Genomic DNA, 16,271 nt, shown 5'->3' on the forward strand with positions numbered 1-16,271 from the left:
CACTGGGTGGATAACAAGAGCCATCTTTTAAGATTGTTTTAATAGTCCAGTTGTTGACATACTGCTCTTTGAGAAAATAACTGTCCTCAGTTTACATTTTGTTTTACTGCTTCAGCCTTCGATAAATATGGGAATACTTAACCTCTAGCATTTGTGCTGTTCTATAAGGAACTAAATTGATCTTGGATGTAGAGTACAGCTGAAAACTGTAAGGGGCAGATTAACTTGGGGAGTTTCCTTTGTCCTCTGCCAAATATGTATATCAACATCCATTTTATGAATAACCTCGATATCTGTGGATCAAAGATGATTTACTACACCTGCATTACTGTGAATATGGTTCTCATGGGAACAGTTCATGTGCAGTTATAAAATCTGAGCTCACCCGAGGAAGTGCCTTTCTTGAATTTTGCTGTCACTGCTAAATCCCCTACAGTTAACCTCTTTCAAGAGATGTAAACTTTAGAGCTGTTCTCTTCATTAATAGCAAAGTTTCCTCATGGCAGTTCACCAGAAACCTACTCCCCAGGTAAAATAAGGCAGTTCTAAGGCAGATTTGTCCGTGGATATAATCAAGACCTTTTCTCAGCTCAGTAAGAACAAGGTGATTTGTATGTTTTATGGCACTTTAAAAAAAAAAAAAAAAAAAAAAAAAAAATTGTTCCATTGGGAATACATAGAGAATGAAAGACAAGGGGTCTACTCAGAAAAAAGAAAGAGAACAAACTCTCCCTAGAAAACCTTTATTTCTGAATTATAAAACAAGAAACATAATAGTCAAAGTTTGGTGACGGTGGGGGTTGTTGTTGTTGTTGTTTTATTTTATACTTTTTTTTAACTTTTAGAAACAATACTGAACATAATCTTACTTTTTTTAAGCATGAGTGTATACTTCTCAGCCATTTCTAAATGACACTTACATTAGTTTGCTCCCTCTTATTATGAAAAGGCAAAGTAAGCTATATAATAGATAGGAATACAGTGGTACAACATCCTGCAGAAATGACAAAAAGATGTCCTTCATGTACTAATGAAAGTTTAAGTGTACTAAGTATCTGGCTTCTAGAATAAAATAGAAGCATGAATCACAAAAATTGAAGGTCTTGCAAGGAACCATGTAAATGTTATGGAACACAAAATATCTGGTGTATATCTTTTATATGTATAAATATCTTATGAGTATGCAAACATTCCCTATGGAAGAGACATCCACTTTTCTATTATGCAAAAAAAAAAAATTAGAGAAAATAAACAATGTGTTGATCTGGAAATTACTAAATCAGTTTTCAAGGAAAACTGTCAGAGCAGGAACTAAACACTCGATGCATGTGATGACTACTGGACGTTAAATTCTTTAATGATAGAAGCGGCATTAGGCAGATTCTGGTTATCAGTTCCTATGGACATGTCCAAATAAGTAAATTAACATGTATGAAGAATATAGTTTGCTTCGTAGTTAACTCTTCAGGTGAAATAAAGAAAGGGCCCTTCAAGTAGTTAGACTCTCTTTCCCCTACCAAAAACAAACAAACAAAAACATAGCTATTCCAAAATTAAGTTCTGGGACAAAATCACCTCTGTCATGATTCTGACCCTAGACTACAATAATGTATCTTCCCTTACTAATTGTTTTTTGTTTGTTTGTTTGTTTTTTCTTCATATTTCCTTCATTATAGTTACCTTCTTCCATAAATCTTACTTCCTGGTTTGATGCTTCGTTTCTCACATTCATTATCCTGGTGCGTAGCAATACATGTTTGAGGCCTTCTCCTACTCCTCCAGAAAGTAATGCAAAATTTCATTGAATTTCAGTGCCACTTGAGGGAACAAGATCCTCAAGTGTTGTTTTGGGGCACACTGTGACATAGTTGTATTGATGATTGCTTGGGACATTTTTCAGCCAGATTGAAGCAAGTCTTCTTCAGTCTCCAGAATTTCAAAGAGCTACCATGAAACACCATGTTCAAGGAAGCAAAAATGATTTCCCCTTTCTATTTCTTGATTCAAAGCAGTTTGTGCCAGACCTATCAAGAATGAAAAATAGTTCTCCCATAATGCAGACTGTTTGTGTCTGAAGACTACAGGCTATCCCTCTTTGTACATATCCAGAAAAGTGCGTGCTTAGCGCAGTGTCAGCTTAGATACACAATTCGCATCCTGGAGGGGACAATGCTGAGATTCACTATGCTTCCTTGGTATATGAACTGTACTCTTCTTACCACCTCTCTTATCTGTCAAGCTGTAGATCATAGAGTTAATTCATTAGCTGCTTTGGTGTGGTGTGTATACAGCTGAGCAATTCTTCTAGCCATTGCCACAATAGATTCAAATTGTTTCACGCTTAGTACGGCTTTCTATAAACTTCAGTCTCCAGCACTCATCATTCAGAAATGCAGAGTCTGGTTGCTCCTGAATTACCTCGTGGGACAAATTTGTAGACTGCTCTGTAACAAGTATTAAAAAATAACAGTTTATTGGCAGAAAGATTCATTGCCCCTTAAACCTGTGGTACGTATTTTCAGAAAGGAGACAGGCAGAAGATATACTTTGATCTGAAAGATCTGAGGAGTGAACTAGGAGTGTTTTTTGTCTTGAGACCTGGGAGCTTCCCTTTGTTATAAACTGCAGCATTGATCTCACATAGGATGTTTATAAAATACAATACAGCTTCACAATAACAGGGCTGAAGGACCTGTACACATGTAAATTTGATGCTAGATGCTCTTGTCTGTAAATTGTTTATAAAATGCACTTAGGAAAAAGCTACAGCAGCACACAGATAAAGACTGTTGTAAGGGGAAAATAGCAACAATAACAACAAATAGTCCAAATGTCACCAGGCTTATAAAGTACCTCTCAGAGTATGGTGGTATGTACTGAATGAAAAAAAAACTGTGACAGTTTTTGGCAGTGCCACAAGCTCTCTTGTCCCACAGGCCACCTGTGGTAGCAGAATTGCTGCTAAAACTATTCAGCCTGCAAAAACCTCTTCATGAATTCCCTCAATCAGATGCAAAATTTCCACTTTTCCATGATGTACTCCACTCGCTGGTTCCTGTTCAGCTCCTACCCAACCAAAAATTGTTCTCTCCCTCTAAACACAGCAGCTCCTGCCATTTATAATTGTTTCACCTTAACTTCCTATTTTCAAAAGCATAGCCAGAGTTTTGATTTCCCTCTACTTAAATTGACAGTAAGATTTAAAGATTTATGACAAATTTAGTCACCTGTTTCTCTTTCTGAATGGACATTCTTTCTGAATGGACATTCAGAAAGAATAAAAAACAAAACAAAACAAACAAACAAAAAAAAAGCATCTTCAAAACAAACTTAAGTACATGTTCCATCCTATGGCAGGTCTAATCCTACAACTACATCCAAGAGACTCTTTCTTTTTGACACTATTGAAGAGGAGGAGTACAGCTGTCTCAAGACAGATTCACTGAAACTTGTGCCTAATCCTCCTCCCCTTTCCCAGACAGGACTTTCTGGTACCATGCTGTCGTGGTTTAACCCGGCTGGCAGCTAAACACCACGCAGCCGTTTGCTCACCCTCCCCCCTCCCTCTCTGGGACGGGGGAGAGAAATGGAAAGTGAAGCCTGTGAGTTGAGATAAAGACACTTTAATAAGACAGGAAAATAATAATAATAATAATAATAATACAATGATGATAATAGTACTACTAATAATAATATGTACAAACAAGTGATGCACAATGCAATTGCTCACCACCCGTTGACCGATGCCCAGCCTAACCCCGAGCAGTCCGGCCCCCTCCCCCCGGCTAGCCACCCCTATATATTGTTTAGCATGACGTCAGATGGTATGGAATACCCCTTTGGCTAGTTTGGGTCACCTGTCCTGGGTCTGTCCCCTCCCAGCTCTTACTGCACCCCCAGCCTGCCTGTTGGCAGGACAGAGCAAAAGGCTGAGGTGTCCTTGGCTTGGTATAAGCACTGCTCTGCAACAATTAAAACATCGGGGTGTTATCAGCACTCTTCTCATCCTAAGCCAAAACACAGCATTCCACCAGCTACTAGGAAGAAAATTAATTCTGTTCTAACTGAAACCAGGACATCTATCCACCCCTTATTCCATACCATTTATGTCATGCTCAGGTTACACTCTTTTCCATACATTCTAATTAGTCACCTATAGTAGTCATGGTAGTGGTAACATACAGTATTATATAGCAATTAACATGGTACAATTCAGTTCATGGGCTATTCTCACCCAGTATTAAATCTCCCTGAGGTACACACCGGACCTCTCCGTTCTTTTGCATCACCCACCAAGTGTATCCAGGTCCTTGAGCGAAAACAATTCCACGAATGGCTTCGCCTTTTCCTGAGGCAGGAGTAGCCCAGACTGTTTTACCCAGCATATTTTTTACATGCACTACAGGAACTTTATCCCCATCTACAGTATGTAACAAGTTTGATTGGGCAGGTCCAGCTCGGTTGGCAGATCCCCTAGTATTGACTAGCCAGGTGGCCTTTGCCAAATGCGTATCCCAGTTTTTGAATGTCCCAGCGCCCATTGCTTTCAATGTAGTCTTTAACAGTCCATTGTATCGTTCAACTTTCCCGGAGGCTGGTGCATGATAGGGGATGTGATACACCCACTCAATACCACGTTCTTTGACGCAAGTGTCTATAAGGTTGTTTCGGAAATGAGTTCCATTGTCTGACTCTATTCTTTCTGGGGTGCCATGTCGCCATAGGACTTGCTTTTCAAGGCCCAGGATAGTGTTCCGGGCGGTGGCATGAGGCACAGGATATGTTTCCAGCCATCCGGTGGTTGCTTCCACCATTGTAAGTACGTGGCGCTTGCCATTGCGAGTTTGAGGGAGTGTGATGTAATCAATCTGCCAGGCCTCTCCATATTTATATTTCAGCCATCGTCCTCCATACCAAAGAGGCTTTGACCGTTTGGCTTGCTTGATTGCAACACATGTTTCACAGTCATGAATAACCTGTGCTATAGCTTCCATGGTCAGGTCCACCCCTCGATCACGAGCCCATCTGTATGTTGCATCTCTACCTTGATGGCCTGAGGTGTCATGGGCCCATCGGGCTATAAATAATTCACCTTTATGCTGCCAATCCAGGTCCACCTGAGCTACTTCAATCTTAGCAGCCTGATCCACCTGCTGGTTGTTCTGATGTTCTTCAGTAGCCCGATTCTTGGGCACATGAGCATCTACGTGACGTACTTTCACAGCCAGGTTCTCTACCCGAACAGCAATATCTTGCCACAATGCAGCAGCCCAGATGGGTTTGCCCCTACGCTGCCAGTTGTTTTGCTTCCATTGCTGTAACCATCCCCACAGGGCATTTGCTACCATCCATGAATCGGTGTAGAGATAGAGAACTGGCCATTTTTCTCGTTCAGCAATGTCTAAAGCCAGCTGAATGGCCTTCACTTCTGCAAACTGACTCGATTCACCTTCTCCCTCAGCAGCTTCTGCAACTCGTCGTGTAGGACTCCATACAGCAGCCTTCCATCTCCAATGCTTCCCCACAATACGACAGGACCCATCAGTGAACAGGGCATATTTCTGTTCATTTTCTGGTAACTGGTTGTACAGTGGGGCTTCTTCAGCACGACCCACCTCCTCCTCTGATGATATCCCAAAGTATTTACCTTCTGGCCAGTCCATAATCACTTCCAATATTCCTGGGCGACTGGGGTTTCCTATTCGAGCCCGCTGAGTAATTAGTGCAATCCACTTGCTCCATGTAGCATCAGTTGCATGATGCGTAGAAGAGACCCTTCCCTTGAACATCCAGCCTAGTACCGGCAATCGGGGTGCTAGGAGGAGCTGCGCTTCAGTACCGACCACCTCCGAAGCAGATCGACCTCCTTCATATGCTGCCAGTATCTCCTTTTCAGTTGGAGTATAGCGGGCCTCAGACCCTCTGTATCCCCGGCTCCAAAACCCCAGGGGCCGACCTCGAGTTTCCCCAGGTTCTTTCTGCCAGAGGCTCCAGGTGGGGCCGTTCTCCCCGGCTGCAGTGTAGAGCACATTCTTTACATCTGGTCCTGTTCGAACTGGCCCAAGGGCTACTGCATGGACTATTTCGTGCTTAATTTGTTCAAAGGCTTGTCGTTGTTCAGGGCCCCATTCAAATTCATTCTTCTTACGGGTTACTTGGTAGAGCGGGTTTACAATCAGACTGTAATTTGGGATGTGCATTCTCCAAAACCCCACAACACCGAGGAAAGTCTGTGTTTCTTTTTTGTTAGTTGGTGGAGACATAGCTGTTATTTTGTTGATCACATCCATTGGGATTTGACGACGTCCATCTTGCCATTTTATTCCTAAAAACTGGATCTCTCGTGCAGGTCCTTTGACTTTATTTTGTTTTATGGCAAAACCGGCTTTCAGAAGGATTTGGACTATTTTCTTCCCTTTCTCGAAAACTTCCTCTGCTGTGTCACCCCACACAATAATGCCATCGATGTACTGCAGGTGTTCAGGAGCTTCCCCCTGCTCTAGCGCAGACTGGATCGGTCCATGGCAAATGGTAGGGCTGTGTTTCCACCCCTGGGGCAGCCGATTCCAAGTATATTGGACTCGCCTCCAAGTGAAAGCAAACTGTGGCCTGCACTCTGCTGCTAGAGGGATGGAGAAAAATGCATTAGCGATATCAATTGTGGCGTACCACTTGGCTGCCTTCGATTCAAGTTCATACTGAAGTTCCAGCATGTCCGGCACTGCAGCACTCAGTGGTGGTGTCACTTCGTTCAGGCCACGATAGTCCACTGTTAGTCTCCACTCGCCATTAGACTTTCGCACTGGCCATATGGGACTATTGAAAGGTGAATGAGTCTTGCTGATCACTCCTTGGCTCTCCAATTGACGAATTAGCTTATGGATGGGAATCAGGGAGTCCCGGTTAGTGCGATATTGCCGCCGGTGCACAGTTGTGGTAGCGATTGGCACTTGCTGTTCTTCGACCCTCAGCAACCCCACAACAGAGGGGTCCTCTGAGAGACCAGGCAAGGTAGATAATTGTTTAATGCCCTCTGTCTCTAAGGCAGCTATACCAAAAGCCCACTGGAACCCTTTTGGGTCTTTGCAATATCCTCTTCTAAGATAGTCTATGCCAAGGATACATGGAGCATCTGGGCCAGTCACAATACGGTGCTTTTCCCACTCATTCCCAGTCAGACTCACTCCAGCCTCCAATACAGTCAACTGCTGAGATCCCCCTGTCACTCCACAAATATAGATGGGCTCTGGTCCTTTATAGCTCGATGGCATTATAGTGCATTGTGCACCGGTGTCTACTAAAGCCTTATACTTCTGTGCGTCTGATGTGTCAGGCCATCGAATCCACACAGTCCAATAAACTCGATTATCCCTTTCCTCCCCCTGGCTGGAGGCAGGGCCTCCCTAATCCTGGTCAGAATCTTCTTCGTTTCTGTGTTTGAAGGACTGTCTGCTGGAAGTTGGAGCAGCAAACTTTTCAGAGAACCCCTTTTTCCTGATTGTTTTCTTTTGCAACTCATGTACCCATGCCTCTAGGGTCGCGGTAGATTTTCCATCCCATTTTCTCATGTCCTCTCCATGGTCTCGTAAGTAAAACCACAGGGTGGCACGGGGTGAGTACCCACCATATCGTCTTCCTTGTGTGGATGAACGACTACCCCTGATAGCTGAGACACTGCTTTGTACAGGTATGGAGGAGAATAATCTCTCTTCAAGTTGGTGAACCTTTTCAGAAAGTTTCTCCCAAGTGTTCTCTTTTGGTCGGTGGACACTGGTTGGTTCAGGTGGGGATGAAGACAGATTCTCTTTAAGTTGGTGGAACTCTTCAGAAAGTTTCTCCACAGCTGAGATGCAGGCCTGTAAGGAAGAGGAGAGACTTTCTTCTTACTGCCGGAGTTGTTTAGCCACTTCATCCACTGTGGGTTCCTCATCCTCTTTCCAGGCCATTATTGCCAATGAGCTGGCATATGATGATGGTGCACTCCGTACAAACTTCCGCCACATGGGTCGTGTACACCTGACTTCATCTGGATCTTTGGATGTTTGTCTGAGGTCTGGATCCTCATAAATCACTTCCCGTACGGCTAATTCCCTCAGGTACTGGATTCCCTTCTCCATAGTGGTCCACTTGCCTGGTAGACATAAAAGTTCTTCCTTGAAGGGATACCTTTCCCTCACAGCTGAGAGGAGATGCCTCCAGAGGCTGTGAGATTGTGCTCCGTCTGCAATTGCTTTGTCAATGCCTGCGTCTCTAGCAAGGGATCCCAGTCGCTTGGCTTCCCTGCCATCTAATTCCACACAATTGGCTCCAGTGTCCCAGCATCGGAGCAGCCAGGTGACAAGCTGCTCACCTATACAGCGACCAAAATCTTTTTGCACATCTCGTAACTCACGCTCGTTTAGGCTTCGGGTAGTTACTGTTGATTTTTCGGCATCCCCATCTTCCTCCTCCTGAACCCTTGATGGCCCAGCGTCGTCGTCGTCTCCGTCGTCTCTATACCTAGATTTGGCAGAAGATTCGCTGCGTTCTAAACGACCTGAATCTCTATACCATTTTTTCACCTTCTCTACAGGGGCAGCTTGCACTGCTACTGCTCGTTTCTCTGACCTTGTTACAGGGTCTGCCACAGAGGTTGGAATACCCTCCGCAGGGTCAACTTGCACTGCTACAGCTCGTTTCTCTGACCTTGTTATAGGGTCTGCCACAGAGGTTGGAATACCCTCTGCAGGGTCAACTTGCACTGCTACAGCTCGTTTCTCGGACCCAGCCACAGGAGCTGGAGTGGCTGCAGGAGCTGGAGCAGCTGCAGGAACCGGAGCTGGAGCAGCTGCAGGAGCTGGAACTGGTGCGGCTGCAGGAACTGGAGCTGGAGCAGCTGCAGGAGCTGGAACTGGAGCATCTGCAGGAGCTGGGACTGGAGCAGCTGCAGGAACCGGAGCTGGAGCGGCTGCAGGAACTGGAGCTGGAGCGGCTTCAGGAGCTGGGACTGGAGCGGCTGCAGGAGCTGGGACTGGAGCATCTGCAGGAGCTGGGACTGGAGCGGCTGCAGGAACTGGGACTGGAGCGGCTGCAGGAGCTGGGACTGGAGCGGCTTCAGGAACTGGATCTGGAGTGGCTGCAGGAGCTGGGATTGGAGCATCTGCAGAAGCTGGGACTGGAGCAGCTGCAGAGTCCACCGTAGGGGTCACAGTGACCGTTGGATCTGTCACGGGACTTGGAGTGGCCGCAGGGTCTGTCACTAAGTTGATAGCAGTATCCATGGCAGCTCGATAGGCATGAGCCAGGCCCCAGCATGTTACAATGATTTGTGTTACTTTGGAACTTTCCGAATCGCGACACCTTTTTTTCAAGCATTCTGCCAGTTTTTTAGGATTTTGTAGTTGTTCAGGGGTGAATTTCCAAAACACTGGGGGTGCCAACTGCTCTAGATGCCTGCCCATATCCTCCCATACTCCCTGCCACCCACAACTATACTGCCTCCGGGCAGATCTCCGGATGAGCTTCCTAAGTAGTTGTTTAACTTTAAGCAGAACCTGAAGTGCATTCAGGAGGCAGAACAACAAGACTATGCTGGTCTGAGTATCCCAAGGATATTCAATATCTTGGAGAGCTATTGTAATAAACTCGGAGGATAAGAGGGTGGTGAATGAGGAAGGGAGAGTGATCAAGGAGGATACAGGGGTGGTGAAGGAGAAAGGGAGAGTGATCAAGTAAGAAAAATTATCTTCCCCTTTCCCCTCCACAGATTGACTCCCTAATGAAAAAAGGCAACAGATATATTTGCTAATAGTTTCCAAAATACAGTTTCCAAAGTATAGAATCGAAGATGTTACTGAGTACAAATACCAGGTTAGAGTCATGGCCAGATATTTCATCATCTCATAAGCCACTGATACAACACACAGTACCATAATGGTCTGAAACCAGGGCCCGGAGAGGATAAACAACATGACAGAGAACACATACGGAAAATAACGTGCTATAATACTCAATTTGGAAAATAGGCGCACCACAGTTGAGATTAAAGCAATCAGCATTATGACAAGTGACTATTAAGCAGGTCTAATACCAATTTTAGTTTAACACACTCTGGTCAGATCTGCCATTATCTCAACCTTTCGTGCCCCACGTTGGGCGCCAAAAAGACTGTCGTGGTTTAACCCGGCTGGCAGCTAAACACCACGCAGCCGTTCGCTCACCCTCCCCCCTCCCTCTCTGGGACGGGGGAGAGAAGTGGAAAGTGAAGCCTGTGAGTTGAGATAAAGACAGTTTAATAAGACAGGAAAATAATAATAATAATAATAATAATAATAATAATAATAATAATAATAATAATAATAATAATAATAATAATAATAATAATAATAATAATAATAATACAATGATGATAATAGTACTACTACTACTAATATGTACAAACAAGTGATGCACAATGCAATTGCTCACCACCCGCTGACCAATGCCCAGCCTAACCCCGAGCAGTCCGGCCCCCTCCCCCCGGCTAGCCACCCCTATATATTGTTTAGCATGACGTCAGATGGTATGGAATACCCCTTTGGCTAGTTTGGGTCAGCTGTCCTGGGTCTGTCCCCTCCCAGCTCTTACTGCACCCCCAGCCTGCCTGTTGGCAGGACAGAGCAAAAGGCTGAGGTGTCCTTGGCTTGGTATAAGCACTGCTCTGCAACAATTAAAACATCGGGGTGTTATCAGCACTCTTCTCATCCTAAGCCAAAACACAGCATTCCACCAGCTACTAGGAAGAAAATTAATTCTGTTCTAACTGAAACCAGGACAGACATCCACTTCTGACCCCAAATAGTAGAGCAGTGCATCCGCGAGACCCTGCTTCTCTTCACTGGTGGCCTCTTGGACAAACAGGGTGTGGAATTCTTCTTCAATGGTATTGGCATTCTTACCGTGCAAATAAAAGTGGTCGCCGTGATCTTCTTTACTGTCTGCATGCTGGAGGTGGCTGGCACTTGCAACATGCTCAAAATGCTTCTCATGGTGAATGGATCATGTCTTCGAAGAATATCAGGAGTGTGAGCGGGAGATAGCAACTCCCTGCCATGCCTGAAGGAAAGGCACCGGGGTGAGACACCCCAAAGAGTGGCGGACCCGCTGACCTGCTGAGCAGAGGGAGCGGACCTAGAAGTTGAGGAGGAATGGAAAGAGGTCCCTGCTAGACATCGCAGGCAACCCCCTTCCCTACTGGCCCTGCCTTCCCAGGTGCCCTTACACAACAGGTTTGAGGCCCTGGAGCTTGAGAGACTGATGGGTGAGGACGAGGTGAACAGTCTACCCAGGAGGATGCCTAGGGCAAGGAAGTCAATTCCACGCTTCAGGACTGCCTCCACGAAGAAAGAAGGAAGGGTGATTGTTGTAGGTGACTCACTTCTCAGGGGAACAGAGGGCCCTATTTGTTGACATGACCCTACCCGTAGAGAAGTCTGCTGCCTCCCTGCGGCCTGGGTCAGGGACATTGCCAGAAACCTTCCCAACCTGGTTCACCCCTCTGACTATTATCCTCTTTTGATAGTCCAGGCTGGCAGAGATGATATTGAGGAGAGAAGCCTGAAGGCTATCAAATGGGACTTTAGGGGACTGGAACGATTAGTAGATGGAATGGGAGTACAGGTCATGCTTTCCTCCATCCCTACAATGGCAGGGAGGGGTATAGAAAGGACCCGGAAAGCCTACCTGATAAACAGGTGGCTCAGGGGCTGGTGCAGAAATTTTGTGTTTTTTTGACCATGGGGCGCTTTACTTGGCACCCGGCCTGATGGCTGCAGATGGGTCCCACCTGCAAGGGGAAAACAGACACTAGCGCAAGAGCTGGCAGGGTTCATTGAGAGGGCTTTAAGCTAGGTAGGAAGCAGATGGGGATGAAATAAGGTTTGCTGGAGGTGTGCCAGGGGGAACAATGTCCGAGCTGGGGGAGCAGGCAATGGCCCAGCTGAAGTACATCTACACTAATGCACGCAGCATGGGCAACAAACAGGAGGTCTTGGAATCATGCAGCAGGCAGGCTATGACTTGGTTGCCATCACTGAGACGTGGTGGGACCACTCCCATGACTGCAGTGCTGCAATGACTGGCTATAGGCTGTTCAGAATGAACAGGCAGCACAGAAGGGGTGGTGGCATAGCTCTCTGTATTAGAGAGTGTTTTGATGTTTTGGAACTTGAGACTGGGAATGATAAGGTTGAGTCCCTGTGGGTTAGCATCAGCGGGAAGGCCAAGAAGGCAAGCATCCTGGTGGGGGTCTGTTACAGACCGCCAAACCAGGTTGAGGAGACGGATGAGGAATTCTACAGGCAGCTGGCAAAAGTTGTGAAATCGTCAGCTCTTCTCCTTGTGGGGGACTTCAACTTCCCAGACGTATCCTGGAAGTACAATACAGCTCAGAGGTAGCAGTCTAGGAGGCTTCTGGAGAGTGTGGAAGATAACTTCCTGACACAGCTGGTTAGTGAGCCTACCAAGGGAGACACCCCACTGGACCTTCTGTTCACAAAGAGAGAAGGACTGGTGGGACATGTGGTGTTTGGGAGCTGTCTTGGGCAGAGTGACCACGAAATGGTAGAGTTCTCTATTCTTGGCGAAGTCAGGAGGGGGACCACTAACACTGCTGTCTTGGACTTCCAGAGGGCTGACTTTGAGCTATTGAGGACACTGGTTGGTAGAGTCCCTTAGGAGGCAGCTCTGAAAGGCAGAGGAGTCCAGGAAGGCTAGGCACTCCTCAAGAAGGAAATCTTAATGGCTCAGGAGCGGTCTGTCCCCATGTGCCCAAAGACAAGCTGGCATAGAAGACCACCAGCCTGGCTGAACAGAGAGTTGGGGGTAGAGCTTAGAGGGTTTATGATCTTTGGAAAAGAGGGTGGGCCACGCAGAAGGATTATAAGGATGTTGTAAGGATGTGTAGGGACAAAATTAGAAAGGCCAAAGCTCATCGGGAGCTCAATCTGGCTACTGCTGTTAAGGATAACAGAAAATGTTTTTATAAATACAATAACAGAAAAAGGAGGACTCAGCAGAATCTCCATCCTTTACTGAATGTGGGGGGAAACTTTGTGACGAGAGATGAGGAAAAGGCTGAGGTGCTTAATGCCTTCTTTGCCTCAGCCTTCAGCGGCAATACCAGTTCTTCTCTGGACACCCAGTACCCTGAGCTGGTAGAAGGGGATGGGGAGCAGAATGTGGCCCTCATAATCCACCAGGAAATGTTTGGTGACCTGCTACAGCACTTGGATGTGTGCAAGTCGATTGGGCCATATGGGATCCACCCGAGGGTACTGAGAGAACTGGTGGAAGAGCTGGCCAAGCTGCTTTCCATCATTTATTGGCAGTCCTGGCTATGAGGGGAGGTCCCAGTTGACTGGCGGCTAGAAAACATGACGCCCATCTACAAGAAGGTAAATCCTGGGAAACTATAAGCCTGTCAGTTTGACCTCAGTGCCAGGGAAGCTCAAGGAGCAGATTATCTTGAGTGTCATCACACAGCACTTGCAGGGCAACCAGGCGATCAGGCCCAGTCAGCATGGGTTTATGAGAGGCAGGTCCTGACTGATGAACCTGATCACCTTCTATGACAAAGTGACGCGCTTGGTGGATGGGGGAAAGGCTTCAGTAAGGCTTTTGACACCATTTCCCACAGCATTCTCCTTAAGAAACTGGCTGCTCTTGGCTTGGACTGGCGTACGCTTTGTTGGGTTAGAAACTGTTGAGGAATTTTGGAAAGAGCAAGGAGGCCATGACTTGCTGCAGCTGAGCAAAGCAAGCTACCAGGACGACTACGAGGAGTTGCCATAACAACGCTCTTCTATCCCCCAGTTGAGGAATTAAAAATATTGTTGCAAGCAGCTGGCACTTTCTTCAAGGACAAGGTCTACGTGACTGCTATCACAAGGGGGTTGTTTTCTTGTAGGTGGGGTTGTTTTCTTGTAGTTGTTTGTCTGAGTGCTTTTGACCAATAATCTTGTGTTAGATGCTGTACGCCCCTACTAGATTGGCATAAGAATCAGGCTATTCGGGTAATAAAGAGAGAGCATGATCTGATCATATTGGGGTATGTCATGACTTCGGCCGTTCTTCCTGCAACAAGAAACTGGCTGGGTAGCTTGGCACAAAGCGTCGTGGTGGATGGAGTTAAATGCAGTTGGAGGCCCATCACTAGTGGAGTCCCCTAGGGCTCAGCACTAGGGCCAGTTCTCTTTAATATCTTTATCGATGATCTGGATGAGGGGATCGAGTGCACCCTCAGTAAGTTTGCAGATGACACCAAGTTAGGTGCGTGTGTTGATCTGCTCGAGGGTAGAAAGGCTCTGCAGGAGGATCTGGATAGGCTGGACCGATGGGCTGAGGTCAACTGTATGAAGTTCACCAAGGCCAAGTGCCGGGTCCTGCACCTGGGGCACAACAACCCCAAGCAGAGCTACAGGCTGGGAGATGAGTGGTTGAAAAGCTGCCTGGCAGAGAAGGACCTGGGAGTGATGGTTGACAGTCGGCTGAATATGAGCCAGCAGTGTGCTCAGGTGGCCAAGAAGGCCAACAGCATCCTGGCTTGTATCAGAAGCAGCGTGGCCAGCAGGGCTAGGGAAGTGATCGTCCCCCTGTACTCGGCTCTGGTGAGGCCACACCTCGAGTACTGTGTTCAATTTTGGGCCCCTCGCTACAAGAAGGACATCGAGGTGCTCGAGCAAGTCCAGAAAAGGGCAACAAAGCTGTTGAAGGTCTGGAGAACAAGTCTTACAAGAAGTGGCTGAGGGAGCTGGGCTTGTTCAATCTGGAAAAGAGGAGGCTCAAGGGTGACCTTATTGCTCTCTATAGGTACCTTAAAGGAGACTGTAGCAAGGTGGAGGTTGGTCTATTCTCCCAAGTGCCTGGCGACAGGACAAGGGGGAATGGGCTAAAGTTGCGCCAGGGGAGGTTTAGGTTGGATATTAGGAAGAAGTTCTTTACCAAAAGAGTTGTTAGACATTGGAACAGGCTGCCCAGGGAAGTTGTGGAGTCACCATCCCTGGACGTCTTTAAAAGGCATTTAAATGTAGAGCTTAGTGATATGGTTTAGTGGAGGAAGGGTTAGTGTTAGGTCAGAGGTTGGACTGTTTAAATATATCTCCAATCCATGTAGGCATTTAATTCATGTAAGCACTTCTTGTATGTCTCTGATATGTTTTCTTTTTTTTTAAGATATTTTGTCCCAAGCTTCTGGAATTTGTCCACACTGTTTCCTCATTTTCCACCACTGGATTTACAACTAGTGTGGTTACTGTCACATTGTGATGTTGCTGCACCATGAGTAAACAGAAGTTCTCACTGCTAAACTGATTTCTGTAGCTATAAGTGGTACCCTGCATGGTGGTTTTCCAGAGTTCATTAATGAGATGAAATTTACAGTTTTCTGGTAAACATGAGCAGTTTTTATTGCAAACACACTTTATCTCTGAAGCTATCCTTCCCAATTGTTATTCATACTCACAATATTATGTAAGACAAAATGGATTTGGTGGGACAATATACTGCAGCATTTGTCTTTCCTTTCCTTTCCTTTCCTTTCCTTTCCTTTCCTTTCCTTTCCTTTCCTTTCCTTTCCTTTCCTTTCCTTTCCTTTCCTTTCCTTTCCTTTCCTTTCCTTTCCTTTCCTTTCCTTTCCTTTCCTTTCCTTTCCTTTCCTTTCCTTTCCTTTCCTTTCCTTTCCTTTCCTTTCCTTTCCTTTCCTTTCCTTTCCTTTCCTTTCCTTTCCTTTCCTTTCCTTTCCTTTTTTTTTTTTTTGAGTTTGCCTTTAGACATTTCTCTGCTGCGTGCTTTTTAAACACTTGTGGGATAAAGAAACATCCCCTCCCTCACATCCTCTCCCTTCCTCCTTTCTTCCCTCTCTTATTCCCTTCTTCCCCGTCTGCCTTAGAAAACATCCCTACATTTACTACAGTTAAGATATGAATGAATCCCCCCGGAGAGAAATGTATCTTTAAGAATGCAGCTAAAATTTGGAGATACAAGTTACAATGTTGTATGCATGGGACTATGCCTGGTTCACGGTAATTTTCTTCACGGTAATTTTCTTCAGTCACCTTACCATGGCTACTCCAGGCAGAAGACACAGAAATATATTTGATTTAAAAATAAAAAAAGCCAGTGATCCACATCAGATGAACTGTGTGTTGCAACAACAGAAACTTCTAAACCTATACTTAAAGGACCTCACAGGGGTGTTTTTTTGTCCCTGAAGCCCAGAAATGAGCTTTATGAGCTGATCATCTTTTCTGAAACCA

The sequence above is a fragment of the Aythya marila genome, assembly GCF_965140915.1.
Source record: "Aythya marila genome assembly, chromosome: Z".
Lineage (NCBI taxonomy): Eukaryota > Metazoa > Chordata > Aves > Anseriformes > Anatidae > Aythya > Aythya marila.